General features: G+C 41.7%; 1 pseudogene; it reads right to left on the bottom strand.

Moving 5' to 3' along the window:
* Positions 1–17093: 17093 nt before the first annotated feature.
* Positions 17094–19759, bottom strand: LOC147892077 (phenylalanine ammonia-lyase pseudogene; annotated as a pseudogene).
* Positions 19760–20545: the final 786 nt, after the last annotated feature.

Here is a 20545-nt window from a genome sequence, read left to right as displayed (position 1 = left end):
GTCATTTATATGTAGAAAAAGTAAAATTCTTCACAAAAATAGTTTCCATACTTGTTATAACACATCTCCCATATTGAAATTGTCTAGTCCACAACAATCTAAATGGTGTCAATTGCTTTTATTTGATGACGTTGTGATATGGGGGTATTTGGCAACAAAACCCCAAACCCCTCCCTTTTTTTTATGTGCATATGCCAAATACCCCAAACCCCTCCCTTTTTTTTATGTGCATATGTATTTCAAACATGGAAAGGAAAGAGCACCCTCTCTATCACTATGCCCTCTAAACTTAGGGAAAAAAGAACCTCTAGAAGAGTAAGGTTGGAATAGAAATGATCCATGACATAATCTTTTCCCAAAAGAAACCTAACTACTCCCCAAGGGTTCTTTTATCCATAGCTAGAGATCGCTTCCCATTGTCAACTCCCAAAGTGGATTAATGTTTCCTTGCCATCATCTGCTTCAAATTCTTCCCCTCGTTCTAGGTAAGAACAATAATAGACTACTTGCTCTCGCATGGAACCTTGGCATAAAGGAATGGCCTCCCCCATTACTCCTATGCCCCTTGCCCAAGCCTGCCTTAGAAGACAAAGTATTGAGTGCTACATCTTGAAATGTGGCGATCAGCCAAGTCATCTAGAGAGTTGCTAGGTTTGTTCCACATAACTTTTCAACATTGGGGAAATGGCTCTCATAATCTCCATATTTATGCATGAGCAATATCTTTGTATAATATGATTTCCAATATATAATATATAATATATATTTTATACTATAATATATAACATATTTATTATAAATTATATATAATATAATATTACATTATATATATATGCGCTACAGTACACACACACACACGTGCGCACGCATGCACGCACGCACACACAGATATGTATATGTATGTATGGATACATATAATATTATATCATATTTATATATGATATATATGATATATTATAAATAATATATTTATAATAACATATAATGAATATAATATAACATATATTACATTATAATATATAATATATATAATATATAATCTCTCTCTCTCCCTCTTGCTCTGACCTATGCTGTGCCACATCACGTCATCGAATCCCCACCCACCACATCATCCCTACATAGTTTGCACTACACCACACCATGGCATCACATTTGTATGATGCAATGTCATCACAATGCAGTCTTGCATAGTCTGCAGTTCGCCACGTCGATTGTGTCAGTGGCTCATGTTGTGCCACATCATCAGACTATGCCTTGCCTAATGGCCGCCACACCACGTGCCAGTCTCCCTTTGTCCCTCTACACTCTATCGTGCAATGTCGTCCTCACCGGTCACCACGTGTCTGTGGCTCTGCTGGCCGTGCCCCTGCCCTCGATGCATGCACGCCACCATGTGTCATGGCCACTTAGGTTTCTTTGCCCTTTGTTCTACGCATTTACTGCGGAGTTTGAGAGCATTGAATTCTGCCACATTATCCTCCAATCAAGGGCGCAATCTATGTTACATTAGCTGGATAGACTGTGTGCCGCACGCATGTCCCTTTGCCACGTGGCGATGTCTCGCGCCCACCTACTCACTGCATCAACCATTCATACATCTTTGCCAAATGTGGCTCTGCCATGGCACACCCTCTGCCATTTGTCAGCCCCCTGTGCCCTCTGTGCCCTTCCACAGTTCCCCTGATCGTTTGCCAACCCCCTATGCCTCGTGCCCTCTGCCCTTCCACAGTTCCACTGCTCCTCTGCTTGAGTGTGCAGACCCTCTCCCTTAGCCACATGGCACTCCACTCTCACCTTCCACTCTAGTGTGGCACTCTGGAATTCCTCCCCGAGCCTCCCTTGAACCTCTAAGAACCTTCTAGAATTTCTCCTCCGAGCTTAGAACCTCCTCCTCCACTTCCCTAACCTCCCGTGAAGCTCCCTTGTCACTCTCTCCAAATCTCCATAGTGCTCCACGTGGATCCTTTCCTTAAAGAATAGTAAGATGGGATCACTATGCCCTCTAAGCTTGGGAAAAAACAACCCCTAGAAGACCAAAATATCAATGATTAGAAAGAACACTCATCAAATGTATGTCCTTGAGTTGGGCACTAAGTTGAAAATTTAAAGCTTTATTCTTACACTAGACATATTGCACATTAAAGTCATTTAATCAAAATTTGAAAAGTAAGATCAAGCTAATTGAAGAGGAAGTTAATTGAAGGCCTTTATTTTGAAAATGAAAATTCAATTTATTTCTTTAGTGAAAAGTTGGAGTATCCCAACTAAGCTAAGTTTCAAGGGATAGCTTCAACATTTCTTACCAAGGGGAGACTTGAACTCATGACATCCATTACCTACTCAGGAGGACTTACATGAAAATGTTGTGGAAGAAGTAAAGTATGAAGGTTTTAAAGTCTTACCTCATTCTTACACTCACAAATAAGAGGGGAGGATAAGATGGGAGGCTATGCAACTATATGGAATGCATGCTACTTTATGGAATGCAAGGTACACAGTGCAAATCATGCTGACTATACACTAGCTACTCAATGACTGCATGCTACTCTTTGACCCTCCAATATTTGTTCCCCTCTGCAGTAATAGAATCTTCACCCACATCCTATCTAAGCTTCAAATTTTTATCTTTCCCCTTTGTAGAACCACATCTGATTAGTACCAATGACCATGTGGCCTCCTGACCATAAATAAGCTGCAGAATGGGTGTGAGAGGATATAAGCAATTTACCATTGACATGAGCAGAGCATTGACCAATGACTACTAACATGAGCTTGTGCATTCCATTCCACTAGTTAGATCGAACGAAGTGGAATATGGCCATGGCTTTGACTGCCAATGTACAAGGGCTTGGTAAGCCAAGTATGCAATACAGCAAGCCATGTCTCACATATGCTAGTAGATGAAAAGCAAAGCAATCATCCACAAATAAGCACATCAATGTTCATTGCCTATAAAATACATAGCAAGCATTGCCATTAAATCAGATGGGAAAGCCACCAATTGATGTATATGATTTTTCATCGATCCCCAATGGAAATCTTTGCCACTTAAACAGATGGAAATGCCACCACAATCTCTAGATGATGTACCTAAAGACCCATAAGGAAAGCACCAATGCCTTCCACCAATGCCTCACAAATGCAAGCTAGTGAATGCCTCACAATTCCACAATGCCAACCCTCCAATATATTCCATGCATTCTGAGGGGCAGTTACACCTAGGACAGAGCATCTTGACCATAGGACTATGAGATTCAACATGGCTATCAACATGGACAATTTGGAATATATCTTGGCATTGTTAGCCAGTTGATGTGCATGAGGCAGATGGTAGATGCAAAAATGTGGAATATGGCTATGATTCTGTTAGCCTTTGTAGAAGACATTGGTCGTGAGAATGCATTCTTGGAGTAGGACAGAGCATCTTGACCATAGGACTATGAGATTCAACATGGCTATCAACATTGACAATTTGGAATATATCTTGGCACTATTAGCCAATTGATGTGCATGAGGCAGATGGTAGATGCAAAATGTGGAATATGGCTATGGTTCTGATAGCCTTTGTAGAAGGCATTGGTCCTGAGAATGCATTCTTGGAGTAAATAAAACCAGGCCACGGCCTGGTTTTACCTACTCCAAGAATGCCGTGGCCTGGTTTTATTTACTCCAAGAATGCAATAAAGCAAAGCAAGCCTCAGATTTGCAAGCAGATGAAAAGGATAGCTAGCATCAACAAATCAACATATCTATGATTATGATCAATGTCCCATCAATGCCACATTAATGATCAATTCCCCATCTAGTGATCAATGCCCCATCAATGATCACATACATCAATGATTAATGCTCCATCAATGATCAATTCTCAATGCATGTTTGCAAGATGAGAATCAACATGGCTATAGATGTGTAGCAATGCTTACAACCTTAAAAGTTTGGAAAAGCTCCATGCAAAAAAGCCAAAAGATCAACATGAGGCAAATGGAAGATGCAAAACATTGGAATATGGCTATGGGTCTGATAGCCGTTGCAAAAGGCTTTGGTGTTGAGAATGCATTCTTGGAGTAGGTAAAACCAGGACGTGGCGCCGCAGGGTAGTTTTACCTACTCCAAGAATGCAATAAAGCAATGCAAGCCTCACATATGCAAGTAGATGAAAAGCAAAGCAAGTCCCATCAATGATCAATGCTCCATCAATGATCAATGCCCCATCAATGATCAATGCTCCAATGATCAAAGCCCCATCAATGATCAATGCTCCGATGTGTAGAAATGCTTTCAACCTTAAAAGTTTGGAAAAGCTCCAGGAACTAAAAGCTAGTAGATCAACATGAGGCATGTCTTCTACCATTGCCTTATAGCTACAAGCCTAGAAAAGGTCAAGAATGGAATTCCTTCTAGCATGCTTGAATGGCATTCCTTCCACCATGGCATTCCTTTCAACAATGCCTCACATGTTGAAGCAATGGAAAGCTTGTCAACATTATGGGCATTGCAAATATCATATAAAAAAACGATAGCACTGCCACTATAGTAGATTGAAATGCCAGTAGAAAAGAATGGAAATGAAATTGAAGATTGCTTTGGCTTTGACAACCATTGTATATGGCTTTGCCTACTATATGCATACTTGGAGTAGGAAAAACCAGGCCGTGTCATGGCACCATGGCCTGGTTTTGTCTACTCCAAGTATGCATATAGTACCCAAAGCCATATGCAATGGCTCTCAAAACAAAACCAATCTTCCATGTCTTGTCACCCAAATGAAAGGCCATGAAAAGCAATGGAAAGCTTAAGAAAGGCATGTTATCCAACATTGCACAACTCTATCATGGCATGCCATCCATCATTGCATTATAATGCAAGCAATGGGAAGGTCTATTATGGCATGCATTCCACCATTGTATGACAAAAGCAAACTAAGGAAAGCATCAAGTTTGACCTTTCATTGTATTCAACTCCACTGATCATTCCATTCCCTTCCATTCCATTGATAGCATTCCACTTCTTGGATCATTCCCATTTCCATTCATTGCATCTTTATCACCTTCCATTACATTCATTGCATTCCACTCATGTGATAATTCCCATCTTTGGGAGAGGATTGCTTTTCCATCTTGAGTGAAGAAATGGAGGCGGCATGCCTGCATTGATAAGGTAATGGAGATGACGTTTCATGCTAGAGTGCATACTTGGAGTAGCCAAAACTAGGCCACAGTGCCGCGGCCTAGTTTTGGCTACTCCAAGTATGCACTCAAGCATGGCATGCCATCTCCATTTCCTCCCCAATGTAGTTAAAGAATTTCTCAAGTATAGCATGCCTTCTCCCATCATCTTGAAGCTACATAAACTGAAAAGGTCAAGAATGGCATTCCTTCCACAATGGCTCCACCAAAGGCATGCATTTTACCTATGCCTCACATGCTCAAGGAAATGGAAAGCCTTTCAACCTTATAAGCATTGCAAAGATAATATCCACATATGTAAGCACTGGCATTACTGAACATTGGAAAGCCACTGAAAAATAAGGGAAAATCCACTGAACATTGCTTTGGTTTTCACACCCATTCCATATGTGTTTGAGTAGTGAATGCATTCTTGGAGTAGGCAACACTAGGCCATGGCACCGCAGCCTGGTTTTGCCTACTCCAATAATGCATTTACTACTCAAAGCCACAAGGGACAATTCTAGCAACAAAAGAAATCTACCATGTCCTGCCTTCCACAAAACTTCACAAAAGAAGGAAAGAAAAGCTCCAGCTAGGCATTTCAATCCATTATTCATTCCCATTTCTAATATAGCATTGCCAAATCCTACTCCATGTATGCAATCATTCATGGCATCCCTTCCAAGATGGCCTCACCGATGCAAGCAACAAAAAAACAAGCAATGGATTTATTGAATGGATCTTCGAATGAAAGCAATGAAGCAATGAAAGCAATGGAGCAAAGAATAGCTTCAAATGGAAGCAATGAAGCTCTATGAAGCCTATGAAGCAAAGAATAGCTTTGAATGGAAGCAGTGAAGCTCTATGAAAAATCTGTGGCCTGGTTTTGCAAGCTCTTTGAAGCCCAGCCTCATTGAATCTTTATAGGGCTTTGCTTGTCCTATGCTTGGATGCAATTCAAGCTTGTAGGTCCAAAAAACCAGGCCGCAGCTCCACGGCCTAGCTTTTGGACTTGCAAGCTTGGATTTCATCCAAGCATAGGACAAGCATAGCCCTTTAAAGTGAGAAAAACTTGCAAGCATCCCTTCGAGCTTCCCTCCGAGAAAGAATCCTTTAATCGAGCTTCTAGAAGATTTGTGCACTTACCTTCTAGACGATTTGCCAGCTCTAGTTTTTGGAGGTGAGGAAGACATTGTTGCCGGAGTTTGTCAAAAGACCTGAATGGAGCTCTTTGACTTGTTAAGAGGGATAAAGGTATAGTGTTCCTCAAGCTGTGGTAGACAAATGTGAGAAGGTGTGGATGAAGGGGATGGCTGGGAGAAGGTGTGGATGAAGGGGACGAAGTTTGCTCCGTGCCGTTGGAGGGGCAGACGGGAGCAAGGGATGCGACATGGGAGTGCTTGGAATGAGCAGAAAGAGTAGATGGAAGCGTAAGGGATGAGATATGGGACTACTGGGAGTAGCTGAGTAGATGGAATGAGCAGAATATGGAAGGACGTGAGAGGAGGGACGGCTTGGAATGGCTGCAGCTTCAAAGCAAAATGAGCGATGGCTGGATCAACAAGTGATGGGGTAAGCAAAATGAGTTATGGCTAGATTAGCAAGGGATGAGACAAAAGACCGTAAGATCTTGGAAATGAGCAGAGTAGGTGGAAAATGAAGAGCGGATACCGATGGTGAAGAGGCAGCTGCTGAGGTGTATGATTAGGAGAGGGAATGGCGGTGATGACGGGAGTCTTTCTTGGGAGCTGGAGAGGGAGCCAGCGTGGCAGCTATCAGAGGAACCTTAATAAGGTTGCTAGGTGGGGTGGGCACTTGCACATGCCCAATGCTTGAAAAGGGACAAAGGGGATTTGGTAGAATTCCTAGTCACCGCACAAGAACGACAAGGTCTCTTGAACAGTGGAGAGGAGAGCTTCATGATGGAAGCTCATAACGATGGGCATATTGATACCAACTGTCACCTTCCTTGTCACTATACTAGCCTTTTCTTTCTTATCACGGGAGTAGCACCCTGATTTTTCCTCCCAACCTATTCTGCAAAGACTTCCAAGCAAGAGAGAGAGATCTGTCATCGAAATCACGTAAAATCAAATCCTTCTCTTCTCTCACTAGCCTTAGCAGACCCCAAATCCCTAGATAGATCTAGATGCCACATGTCATCCATATAGGGCCTTCCTAATGCAACATTTCACGTAAAGACTGGCTTTCCTCAAAGTACTGAACACTATCCTTAAGTGTTCACAATGCTCAGTAACACTTTTACTGAATACAAGATATCGTCAATAAAATGTACTACGAACTTTCTGATATACAGACGTAGTAAATCGTTCATAAGCATGACGAAGGTCGCTGGAGCATTGGTAAGTCCGAAGGGCATTACCAAAAACTCATAATGACCAAACCTGCTTCTAAAAGCGGTTTTATGCACATCCTCGGCTCTAATCCGGATCTGATGATAGCCGCACTTAAGATCTATCTTGCTGAAAATCACGGCTCCATGTAAAGCATCGGTAGAGTCGGTGAATGATTCTTCGACTAGCACTGATGTTACGCAAAGTGGTGAGATGGCCAAGCTGGCTAATCTTATAACAGAGGAGTTCTCTGAATGTTTTAGGGATGAACTACCTTATGGGTTACCTCCAGAGCGGAAAGTTCAACATAAAATTGAACTGATCCCGGGGGCAGAAGAAATTTTTACATACTGGTGACTCACTAATCGAAGGTGTGGTTTTGTTTCAGGAGATAGAGGATATTGCAAGGCGCAAACCAACAAGAATCTTGGACCGAGGAACAATGCAAATACGAAATCGGAAGATACCCACGGTGTTGGTTGCATGGCATGGTCAGCCTCTATCTGAAGCTACCTGGGAATCCGTATATCAGTTGCGGAGAGTGTTCCCAGACTTTATCATCGAGGACGCTGATGTCTGAAGAGGGAAGGAATGTTACGCTCTAGCCGAGGTAGCATGACCTCGGAAGAATCAGTCGACATTTCCCTTAAAGGATCTATCTCTGTAATGTATGTGGTTGCGCTTCATGTAAATGATCGGGAGGGATTTAATGTCAAGGTCCTAGGTGAGGGCTGATAGCACCAGACTAGATAGATCTGAGACCAAGGGCCTAGTGCAAAGATTGTGCCTAGGGGCAAGGAATGAAATGCATCCCAAGAGAGGGGTGAAATGTTGCATTAGGAAGGCCCTATATGGATGACATGTGGCAGCTAGATCTATCTAGGGATTTGGGGTCTGCTAAGGCTAGTGAGAGAAGAGAAGGATTTGATTTTACGTGATTTCGATGACAGATCTCTCTCTCTTGCTTGGAAGTCTTTGCAGAATAGGCTGGGAGGAAAATCAAATTCCTAAGTATTTAGTGTTCAATAAGGTCTTGCTTTTTTATCATGCACAACCTAAAAGTTTCAATTGATTTTAGTAATGCTTCAAAATTACCATTGGTTGTGGCTATTACGTCCTAATTAACGTCTAGGATCCCAAATTTCATTCAATTCCATGATATGGGATACTTAAATTATAATTTGGCTCTAGATTTGAAAACTACAATGCAACTGTGAACTTTAAGGAGAAAGAAAGAAGCCTATATGCAAAGTCCTGCGATTGGAAAAAGTGTTGTGATTGGACTTTAAAAGAGCATCTTGCTAGGCTCTCGATGTGTCTTGGGCCTTCATGCCCTCCAAAACTTTGTGTGAACCCTATTAATGGTATATGGCATGCGCACCAAAACCCCATTAATAGTGACTAGCTAGTGAGCCACTAAGTCCTCACTTCTCAATTACAGTTCATGTAAACCACTAGTCCATTGTCACACTTGGCCCATTAACTCCATATAGTTCATCACATTATAAAATAAAATACCTCCATTGGTCCAATGCAAAGGGCATCCAGGGTACCTTGTCCCAATTGGGCACTATGCATAACTTAATCCAAAAGATCATAAGGATCACATAGGTTCCCACGGTGTCCTGAGGGAGAAAAGGAACATAAGCCAAAAGCACTTTGATACTTTCTAGGAAGCATGTTTCATTCCATCAAAGTATTAAACCATCATAAGGGATGAGAATGTACCTCCAAAAATTGCAAGGGAACCTTAATCACGAGCTATATCCACATGCCGGTGGCAGCGGCGATCAAAGGGAGTTATAGATTCATCGAAGGGGCGATGGAAGGGGTTAAGCTTGTGGTGACTAAAGAGGTTAATCTTGATGACGGATTTGGAGAAGGAATGGAGGAAGCTATGGTGGTGAAGGTGGAGGGGCAGTAACTGTTGCTGATAGTCATTGGGCAGTAACTGTTGTTGTGGGGTGGTATCACTGACAGATAGTGGCCAGTGAAGTGTGCATGTGTATTGAGAGTTTCTTGACAATCGTGGGGTCATGGGGTGGTGAGATATGAATGTTAGGTGCCACATCCTGATGGGGAATATTTGCACACTAACGGAATGACACGAATTCAACACATGACACTTCCTTTCATTCCGTGTCAAAATTATTGGCATTGTGTTTTTTAATCGATCCCTTGAATGTTGGGATTGTGTAGTTAGCATTTGAAATTCTATTTTAAAGAAGTTAAATATTTCACCTTTGGCTCAATTTAAACCTTTGGTTGCATCAATGTCGATTTGAATTATTCTCAATTACTGTGAACCTTGTCTTATTCTAAATTATTATGAACCTTTAGTTGCATTTTGGACTGACCTAGTAAGTCCTTGCTCGATAGAATATTTTCAACTGACTAAGTACTTTGCAAACATTATACCTAGTGGTTAGCATTGGCTTTAGTAAAGAATGCCCTTTCATGGTCTTATTCTAAAATATTATGAACCTTTAGTTGCATCAATGTCAATTTTCTAGTATGTACTTGGTCCATGGTAGATTATCAACTGACCAAGTAAGTCCTTTGGAAACATTGCACCTAGTAAATCCTTCCTCCATGGGGTATTTTGAAATGCCAGATGATGAAGATTGAAGGAGTATATAGGAAAAAACATTTTCTAGAGAGAGAAAAAGATTGAAATGTTTCTAAAGACTTGTGCTCAAAACCGTTTGTGGGACGTCACTCCTTCACAAGTCTATGTTTCATATGTTGTTACTTGGGAGAATACTTTTCCTTCTCGGTTGCCATATCCTCCGCCTGCTCTCTCATACTCTGTCCTATTCAATCCAATCCTTCACAATTCATTCTCATATGCAAGCATGAAGTTCTATCTCCAAAGCGAAGTCCTACCATCATCCTCGAATGTAATGTGAACTGTTTCCTGCCATTTCCAGAGTTGGTACTATCGTTTCTGCCATCTTTTTCCTTTTCAAGCTTTTCCTTTGGGTTTTTCTAATTCTGGTGAGTTGTTGTAGATGGTCGAGTTTCATAGAGCAACGGGCCTTTGCTTATGATTGAGTAGGGGGCAACTGAACCTTTCCTCAACCTGAAGGCACACTTGTTGTAGTTTGGTCTTTGTAGATAGGGCGTTGTTGAGGATACAAGCTGTTGGCTAGGTGAATGAAGCTTGGAGGAGTTGCCTAGCTAGTTGTAGAGGTTGCTGGCCTTTTGAATAGGATATCATAGACTCTCTCACAATGAAACATAAAAAACAGTCTCTCCCTATCTCTCTCAAAGAATAGAAATGGACAGATTCATAGAAGAAATAACTCTCAATGAGCCAAAATCCTTCACTTGATGAATTTAGTGAATGGAATGAAAGAATGCCTCTCAATCACTCTTGCATGAATCATGATGCCTCAGTGGAACACAACGGAGCTCTAATACCATGAACAAATATGGAGAGAGGAGAGGAGAAGAGTGGAGGTGAGGAGAGGGGGAATAGATAGAGAGCACAACACAGATGACTAACCGTACACTAGTATTAGTTGAAAATGATGAATATACACAAACCCCTTTAGGGTTAGGGATAGAGTTTACAACCCTTTCCTTTTTAGCACTCTTTTGGGTTAGTGCTATGCACATATGATAACATGATGTTGAGATGGTTTCTCAAAAAGCATCAAATTGAGAGAGCTATTGGGATTCAGTGAAGATGATCTTCCTTTGATCTCTTTGCTCGTGCTCTAGGGTTGCACTCGACTACTCCCTCTACCAAAAATGCTTCTCTCTATAGATGAGGATAGTTTTACTCATGCCTTGACTCTTGATCATGATCATGAAGACAAAGGCATTAAGATATAATTGTGCTTTAGTCCACACAAATTCATGTAAATTTAGTAGAAAGCAAAGGAATATGGAAAGGGTTTTGAGGCCCTTGATAAAAGTTAGCAGTAAGACACTAAACCCTAAAGGGCGTTTATCTATTTGTGGCTCATTAGCTACAAAAAGAAATTGTCATGAGCTACAATCTTGAACGGCAGGCATCTGGTTTTGAGTTTGTGGCCCCGATTCATATCAGTCTTTAGCTCCAAATAGACACATTAGATGTTGGAATAGTTTTTGACCATTGCTCCTTTTGAAAGCTAATCACAATATAGCTGATGCCTACCAACTAAGAATGTTGACCAACCATGGTCATCTCCTCAGCACTCTTTAATGAATGGGTCTCTCGAATCAAGCCACATAGCTACACAAAAGGGTATTTGGCCCATGCAATAAACCTTTAGATGAATCGTTTAGGTAGATAATTGCCTACCAACGATGTTTCAAGCATAGAGAATGGGACCAAGGAAGTACAAGATACTATGCCAAATGAATCAGTTTAAACTTGAAAGGCTTGTTCAAATATAGAATGGGACCAAGGAAGTACACGCTGCTATACCAAGGCAATCAGTTTAAACTTGAAATGTTGAAAAAGATTGAGTGCTCAAATGGAGGAATTGGCCAATTGTTGCATGTTGAAATATTAAGGAGTAACTTCAACTTTTCTTCCTCCTTTTATCTGGAGCGGTGGAATTTAGTGTTGAACTTTCTTCCTCTTTTTGTATTGAGCTATAATTTGGTATCGAACATCCATATATTTGGAGAGAGAATCTTCTAACACCTAGATTACACACTAGTGTCGAAATGGAAGTTCATCCATCAACTCAATTTGGAAGGCTTTTTGAAAAGTGATGGCTAGTAAAGATCAGGTTAGGTAGGAATGTCCCTTGCTTTAAGCGTTACATGGTTCTTTGCAACTAAGCATGAAAGTGCCTGCAAGATTTGTGAATTCCTATTGTCATTGTGAAAGTTAAAGATGGGCAACTAGATCAAAACTTTAGATTGTACAATGTTAGGTGTGGAGATCTATCAATGAATGCAAAAACCTTAATGAACACCTTGCCCATAGATTGTGGGTCCACATTGGTAGTTAAATGCATAGACTAAAAATACCTAGAAAGGGCACTTTGGTGACTAGATCAAACCCTTAGATAGTAGCATGTCAGGTGTAAAGATATACTGATGAATGCAAAAAACCTTTTGAAGAAAGATTGTAGCTCTACCTTGGTAGTTAAATGCCTAGACTAAAAATACCTAGAAAGGACACTTTGGCAACATGACGAGTGGAACCAAGGAGACTAGGATCCAACTATAGAGTTGAGTAGGGTCTCACTCACCATCAACCGAGTTGATGACGAGGCCTCAACCTTATCAATGAGGTGATGCTCAACTTACACCGATCGATGGTGCGGAGTGAATCAATTGGGTTGGTGCTCCAACAAAGCCAATCAAGTTAGTCCGACTAGCCACCTCAAGACAATTGATGACGTGTCTATCAATGGTGCAGTGTGAATCAATTGGGTGGTGCTCCAACCAAGCCAATCAAGTCAGTCTAGCTAGCCACCTCAAGACAATTGATGACGTGTCTATCAAAGTCATTGAATGATTGGGACTTTCTTTTATTGGAGCTATTAGAATACATGTTGAGAATGTCTTCATGGGAAGTGAGCTTTGTGTCCACATTAAAGGGTCGTTCTACTATGGAGCTGCTCAATCAAGAATGGAAAAACTATTCGCTACCAAAGGACACACAATGGCATGAGGTTAGAATTGGAGTGTATCGAAGATGTGGGACATCAATGAAGAGGGATCTTTTGCTTTTTCTATGATGTTCCCCTATGTATATGCATCATGCTAATCTTCTATGGGAAAAAGGGTGGTGGTCCTTCTTGACCCTTAGCTTTGATGTCCATGAAGGGCTCCTTGGACCTTCTATAGGAATCAATTTGTTATAGATTTGGGACACCAGATCGAAGATTGGTGCTTCATGAGGATGATTAGAGCGAGGGAATATTAGCATAGGGCCTTAAGCTATCGGTCACCTACCAATGCAAGTCCATACAAGCCACCTTTCCCCTTTGAAGAAACGAAACCATTTAAGTCAATACTAGATGTCCAATCTTCACGAAGAATTCTACTAAAAAATAATTGCACTAACCTCTTCTCAGGCAATGTGAGCCCAAAGCATCTAAGAACAGCATCAACTGGCATCCATCCATTTGCATCAAAATCCCATATATCTTTCAAGCATTGGATACCCTTTCTATGTAATCTTCTTGCCAAACTTGGTTTAACCTTTATTGGAGCCGAACCTTCTCTCAATGCCCAATTGGAGACCTAGAAAGAGGCATCACTAGAAAATAAACGGCTGCCATTCCATTTGCAATTATTTAAAGTAGAGTTCATCAATTGTGTGAGCAATTGGGATTGAACAACTTTAAGACTAAACTCATGCAAAATCAAATCTTGCCAAGGTAAATTATGGCCACGGACTCCACAAACACCATTAGAGCATATCTAATAGCACGCTACCTTAGCTCATGGGTCACTGATTACAACCGAATTTCTTGACCCACTTAAAACAAAAGGAGTCACATTTCATGGATTAAAGTGCCAATCCATCATTCTATCTCGATATTATAATAAAATTACATGGAATTGAATGCCATCGGATCTCCCCAAAGCAAGTCCCTTATTGAACTATCAATTCTATCCAACACTACTTTAGAAAATGGAAAAACAGATAACACGTAAACTGGGAAGGACATAAGTACATGCCTCGTCAATATTATTCTTCCAGCAAAATGATGGCCTCCTTCCTTTCCATTTGTCAAATTTATTCTGCAATCTAAGCATGCACCATTCAAATTTCTATCTCAGAGATATTCCAAGGCCAACTAGGCATCCCAAATAACATACAACATGCAACCATTTGAAGGCAAAGTTTACTGTCAACCAAGTAGGGGGCTCATCCCATCAGAGCCAAATAGCTGTAGTATTGGTTTCATTCACTTTAGAATTAGAAACCACTGCAAATTCATCAAACATTGTAAGAGAATTCCTTATATTTTCTTCATACCCAACAACAAACTTGTGTTATTATCAGCGAAGAATTGTGAACAAAAGGTACACCCATCAAGCAATGTAAGCCTCGTGAGAATACTCAAATTTAGATAGTAGTCCCCAACTGGCAACAATACAGGTTCCATAGTTATTGCAAATAGCAAAGGGGCCAATGGGCACCCCTGGCGGATAGATCTTTGCAAAGCAAATATGTTATAATGATACCCATTAAGTGAAACCATAGCATAAATGTTAGAAAATAATGTGGCTATGATTTTACCAAAGCAACTGCCAAACCCAAGTTTCTTCATCCTCATAAGAACAAACTAACAGTTTATTCTATTATAATCCTTTTCTAAATCCAAATTTAACATGAAAACCTTTTATTCTACACAACTTCATAGTTAATAGCTAGCATTACATTCATAACCGCATCATGAATGTTCCTACCTTGAATACAACCATACTGACACTGATGTATTATATGGACAAGTATAAATTTAACACTATTAGCCATGGCTTTGGCCAAGACCTTATAAACACAATTCAGCATTGTTAAAGGCCTCCAATGCTTTGAGTTCACTGATTTGATACACAGGTGCTTTCAAAAAGGTTAGCTCCCTCCTGAGCTTAATATGGGTGTTATGAGCTAGCACTTTGAGAGAGCCTTGGTAATTTGTGTCTCCACATGAGGAAATCGGATAGTTGGAGTCTCACTCCCTAAGAAGTGCCTAGGCACTTATGGCACTAAGTCCCTCAATTGAACACATGGCATTCGTAGTATGGACATGGATGTATGATGTGGACTTGTCTTGCGATTGTAGATCCATAGGTTTTAAAGATTCCAAAAGAATATGATCCAAATGACATCTTATGATTCAAATGACACTATCTACATTCCATAAGAGTATGATCCAAATAACATCTTATTGGTGGGAAACACCATTAAGATTCTATAAGAATATGATCTAAATGATATTATAAGAGTATCAGAGGAACTTCATGCATAAACACAGATTCATCCTTGAGACAGAGCCAATTGGTGGGAAACACTAGTCAGATTCCATAAGAGTATGATCCAAAAGGCATCTTATCTTAGTATATATTAAAGACCCGAAATTGATTTGAGGATACCATGTGGCATCTTCAATCATAAGATGCATGTTGCAACATGAGATTCAATTGAATCAACAATGCTTACCAAGTCATTTGGTTATGAAAAGCACTTAATGACATGACATTACTTAAGCTTAAACATCATGTTACAAGGCATTACTTTAGGATAGTGTTTGGAGTCCTATGCACTTAAGGTGTGGACCTTATTTTCTCTTTTTTGCACACCTTATGATATTCTTTGACTCCTACCCTCGTTTTGAGGGTTTGGACGAGAGAGAGAGAGAGAGAGAGAGAGAGAGAGAGAGCATTGAAGGTACATAGGTAGTTACGATTAGGGTATTTGCAATTTGGTAGTTAATTAGAATTTGTGTGTGTGTGTGTGTGTGTGTGTGTGTGTGTGTGTGTGTGTGTGTGAGAGAGAGAGAGAGTATATTATAGTTTTTTAAGAGGAGGATATTTTCCCACAAAGGATAAAAGATTTTCTCCTCATTGATATCGTCATTGTATGTTGCTTTAATTTTTCAAATTTAGAGTATTAACTTATCCGATTTTTCTTCATTTACATTGTTCAAGCTTCCTTTTCCACAAAATAATTAAAAAACATGTAATTTCCCAACATTGTTTCCTTAGTATATCGAGTAAATTTCATAATTCATAAAATTAAATATTCATTTTCATGTGTTTGTCATGTTTGAATTCTCCTATTTTCTCTCTTTATTATATAATTTTAGAGTATTCATATTCTATTCTTCCTCAATTATATTGCACAGGTTTTTCTTTTTGACAAATTAATTTAACATGTATTTTCCCAAAGTTGTTAACTTTGGTCCCTAAGATTAGAGGCTTTTTTCGAATTTTTAGACGATTATTAGTTTTATAACCTCCCCTTTTCCCTACTTTATATTTTTTTCCCACTTTCCCAACTTTTTAATATATTTTTCTATCATCTATTTTTTACATTGTTCATAACTTTGTATTTTTCTTCATTGCGGTAGAGCTCATAAGGAAGTTTTCTTTTCTAAGCACTTGTTAAGCCATGTATTGTGTATAGGCGATGACCTTTATTACGATGTCAGGATTTGTAATGTCTTTTAAAGCGGTACACTTTAGTCAACTTTTTTAAGGTACGTGTCCAATTTTAAGTCTTTGGTTTTAAATTGTGTAGAATTTTTGGCCTTTCGCTTTAGATTAATCTAAGGGACTATACTACTTTTTCCAAATTTCTCCCAAAAACATACTTCTTTTTCCCCCAAATTTATTATATGAGAGCAATAATTTATGTTTTCTTTCTTGCTCATACTTGATTGAGTAATTGTTGGAAAAAGCACTCTTCTAAAGGCCCAACTAGATAATAGTGTGGTAACACAAACGATGTAGAGTTTTAGGCATTACAAAAAGCCGACCTGCCATTATTTTCTTTTTCAAATTTTTTTTCGTGTTTTAGTTATTTACACTACCAATTCAGATTGATTTTGTTTTAAGAGAACGTCTTTTGCCAATGTAAATTTGAAATTCATTTAGCAACAAATATTAAAAACGATTATAATCTCTTAGTAGAAATATTTCTGCTTTACAAAAAATCAAAAAATACTACAACTCTCTTCCTGCTTATGCAAACGCAAACCCCCGTGACATCGCCACGGATCAGTAGACTACTACATCCAAGGGAACGCAACAAAAGACTGGAATATATCCAGCACATTGTCACGCCGTCGAAGAGGCGCAATGAGCCTTAGCTAGACGGCGCTAACAGAGAGACAATACCACATCATGGTGATTAGAGCATCATCAGAGTATCTTCAGCAGCAATGCACAGATCCAGGAGCACCATTCCAACCATTTAGGCACTGCAGAAGGGGTGGAATCATCTTTCCCTCATCTATCGCATCAAACACAATCTCGAAGTCCTGGCCTGGAGAACGCGTACCTGTGCCGGCCAGCAGAGACGTTCCTAGTTGCTGTCTCACAAATTCGTAGACAGGGTATGACCTACAGTCCAAGATCTTGTTGGGTATTGCGGCAACCCCCCTATCATACGACAGTCGCACGTTCACAAGCTCTGCCGGCAATTGTGCCCTCAATTCACCTTCGAATATGGGAATTCTGCTCATCACCGAAGTAGACTCGTCTCTCTCGTTGGCAGGATTTTGCAGCGCGTGTTCGACCAGAACTTGTCGCAGCTTCTGCATCAACGGGTACGCAGGGCTCACAGGGTCGTCTGCATACGTGAATACATGCTCGCTCTCTACCACCTGAAGCAATTCTTTCTCGCAGAAGCGAGAAGGCAACAACATCCCATTGCTTCCAGTAGTTAAAGTCTTCTTTGCAACTTGAGAGACCACTTGCTTTACGGAGGACTGCAAGTTTTCCTCCAAATGACGCAAATCTATAGCCTGGCAAATCGCCACCAAATATGTTGAGCTCATTAGCTTGAGTACCTCCACAGCTTCCGCAGTTTTTCGAGACGAGATCAACCCTAGGGAATTGACGTCTTGGTTGTGCTGCTCTGCACTTTGTACGTGATTCGTGACAGGATTTGCTAGGTACTCCAGTTCAGACATATATGAGGCCATCGCAATCTCTCCACCCTTCAATCCATAATCCAAACTTGGATTAGGCCCAGCACTGAGGTTGGAGGGCAATCCGTTGTTGTAAAAATCGTTCACCAACTCAGAGAACTGGGCGAACATCAATTTACCAATAGCTGCTAACGCTAGGCGGATGTTATCCATGGCGGTGCCGATGGGTGTACCTTGGAAGTTGCCTCCGTGAAGAGCAAGGTCTCGAGAGACATCAATAATGGGATTATCATTGACAGAATTGATCTCACGCTGAATAAGCTGAGTGCCGAAGCGAATGACTTCGATCTGAGGTCCCAACCACTGAGGAGATGTTCGCAATGCATAGCGATCCTGCTTCGGTTTCTTGAGAGCGTCGGCCCCGTGCAGCTTCGCAGCTGCCTTCATGAATGAGCTGCCATCCAAGATCCACTCCATAATGGCAGCAGCCTCGATCTGGCCCGGGTGATGCTTCAACCGGTGAGTTAAAGGATCCGCAAACTCTGGCTTCCCCTGCATTACTTCACAGAACAACGCAGAGTTGACAACAGAAAGAAGAGCCAAGACGCTTGCGTCGAAGCACACCATGGAGGCAAGGCCTGCGCCGACGGCAGTTCCATTCACAATTGCCAGACCCTCTTTAGGCTGCAATTCAAACGGCTTTTCGACGCCAACGGCCATCAATGCCTCGATGGCGGTCACGACCTTCCCTTCGGCGGTCAGAGCTTTTGAATTTGGCCTTCCGGTTAGGAGTCCTGCGAGGTAGGAGAGCGGCACCAGATCTCCTGACGCTGTAATCGTGCCCCGCAATGGCAGCATAGGAGTCATCTTCGCGTTGAGGAGCTTTTCGATAGTTTCCAGAATCTCCCATCTGATCCCAGAGTAGCCCTGCAGCAAGGTATTTGTCCTCACGAGCACAGCAGCTCTCGCGGCCTCCACAGGCAAAACATTGCCTTCTTTCTTGCCAAAGATACCAGCGTTGAGGAAGCGAATGAGTTCCTTCTGGAGCTGCACTCCCTGCGAAGTTCTGCGATGGGAGGTAGCCCCATAGCCAGTCGTCACACCATAGACATCGCAGCCCTTCATAATCTTATTCTGAACCCACAAGGAGCTCTCGTCCACCCGCGCTTTGGCAGCCTCAGCATCAAGGGTGACGGTAACGTCCTTCCGGCGGGCAACAGCAGTGACCTGGGCGACGGTTAGGGTCTTGCCTTCTATGGTAACACTGGGGGGGTCGAAGAAGGTTTGGATCATAAGTTTGACGTCATGAAGGAAGCTGGACTCGAGGAAGGAGGCGGACTGAGCCCAGTTGAGGGGGTCAAGGGAGGGATCACCATCGAGGCAGAGGGAGGGGAGGTGGGGAGGGGGGCAGGAAGGGGGGAGGGTAGCGGAATTGGCAACCATGATGGGAGGGTAGGGGGGGAGAAGGGAGAGGTAAGAGGGGAGGGAGGGAAGCGAAGGTGGCAAGGAGGGAGAGGAGAAGGGAAGGGAGGTGAGTGAGGGAAGGAGGGGAAGAGCAAGGGATATAACGGGGGGAGCGAGGGGGAGGGCGATGAAGGGCGAAGAGAAGTCACGAGGACAATGCTTGGGAAGAACGGGAACAAGAAAGATGGGGAGGGGTGCTTTGCATGGAGGGTAGCTACGTGAAGCACGTTAACTACAGACTGAGCGCAGTCAAGACACTGGCTTAAAGGCTGTGAGCCGTCCCGTGCCTCCGTCCACCTTACACTCTTTCCTCGCCCCACATGCATTCCTTGGCTCCCAGTCTCACCACTTAAATTCCCATCCCCTCCTACTCACACACGTGCGTGGACACACACCCCTCCACATACACACATTCTCCCCCCTCATTCACCCACGTTGCCCCTTCTCTGCCACTTCACCCACACGGTGGTGGATCCTCGCCAACCACAATACGTCAACCTCTTTTTTTTTCCCCCCCTTTTGGCCGGTTTGACAGATTCGTTCCCCATTAGCTCACCCCTAACTACACCCACTCTCCCTCTCACACTCGCTCACCATCACCACCTAAGCCTTGGACTCGGAACAAGAATATGACCCCATCTCTCCCCCCATAGGCCCTTATATTACCAGAAATGAACTTTGCATGTCAAAAAATTGCTGAAATTTTGCTTTAATAAAATTGTTGTCTATAATTTCGCTCTCGTTGCGCTGTATGTAGCCCAAGCTTCTCCAACTGTATCTTCTTTTTCTTTTCAATATTAACTTCTCTTTACGCACACAAAACAAAACCTTACCAAAGATGCATTTTTAGGCATCCATTCATGCACATCTATTCGTTTTGGTATACGGCAATTTTGATAGCCACAAGAATCTAATGAAGCTACATATAATAGTTTTCATGAACCCAACAAGCTCATGAGTAGGTAAAGGTGACTAGGTCCTAGCATCATTGCATTAT

The sequence above is a fragment of the Dipteris shenzhenensis genome, chromosome 17 (assembly GCF_047967505.1).
Source record: "Dipteris shenzhenensis isolate YYH24624 ecotype China chromosome 17, Dip_SZ_1.0, whole genome shotgun sequence".
Taxonomy (NCBI): domain Eukaryota; kingdom Viridiplantae; phylum Streptophyta; class Polypodiopsida; order Gleicheniales; family Dipteridaceae; genus Dipteris; species Dipteris shenzhenensis.
Note: the sequence above shows the minus strand (reverse complement) of the source record. Positions and strands in the feature narration are given on the sequence as shown.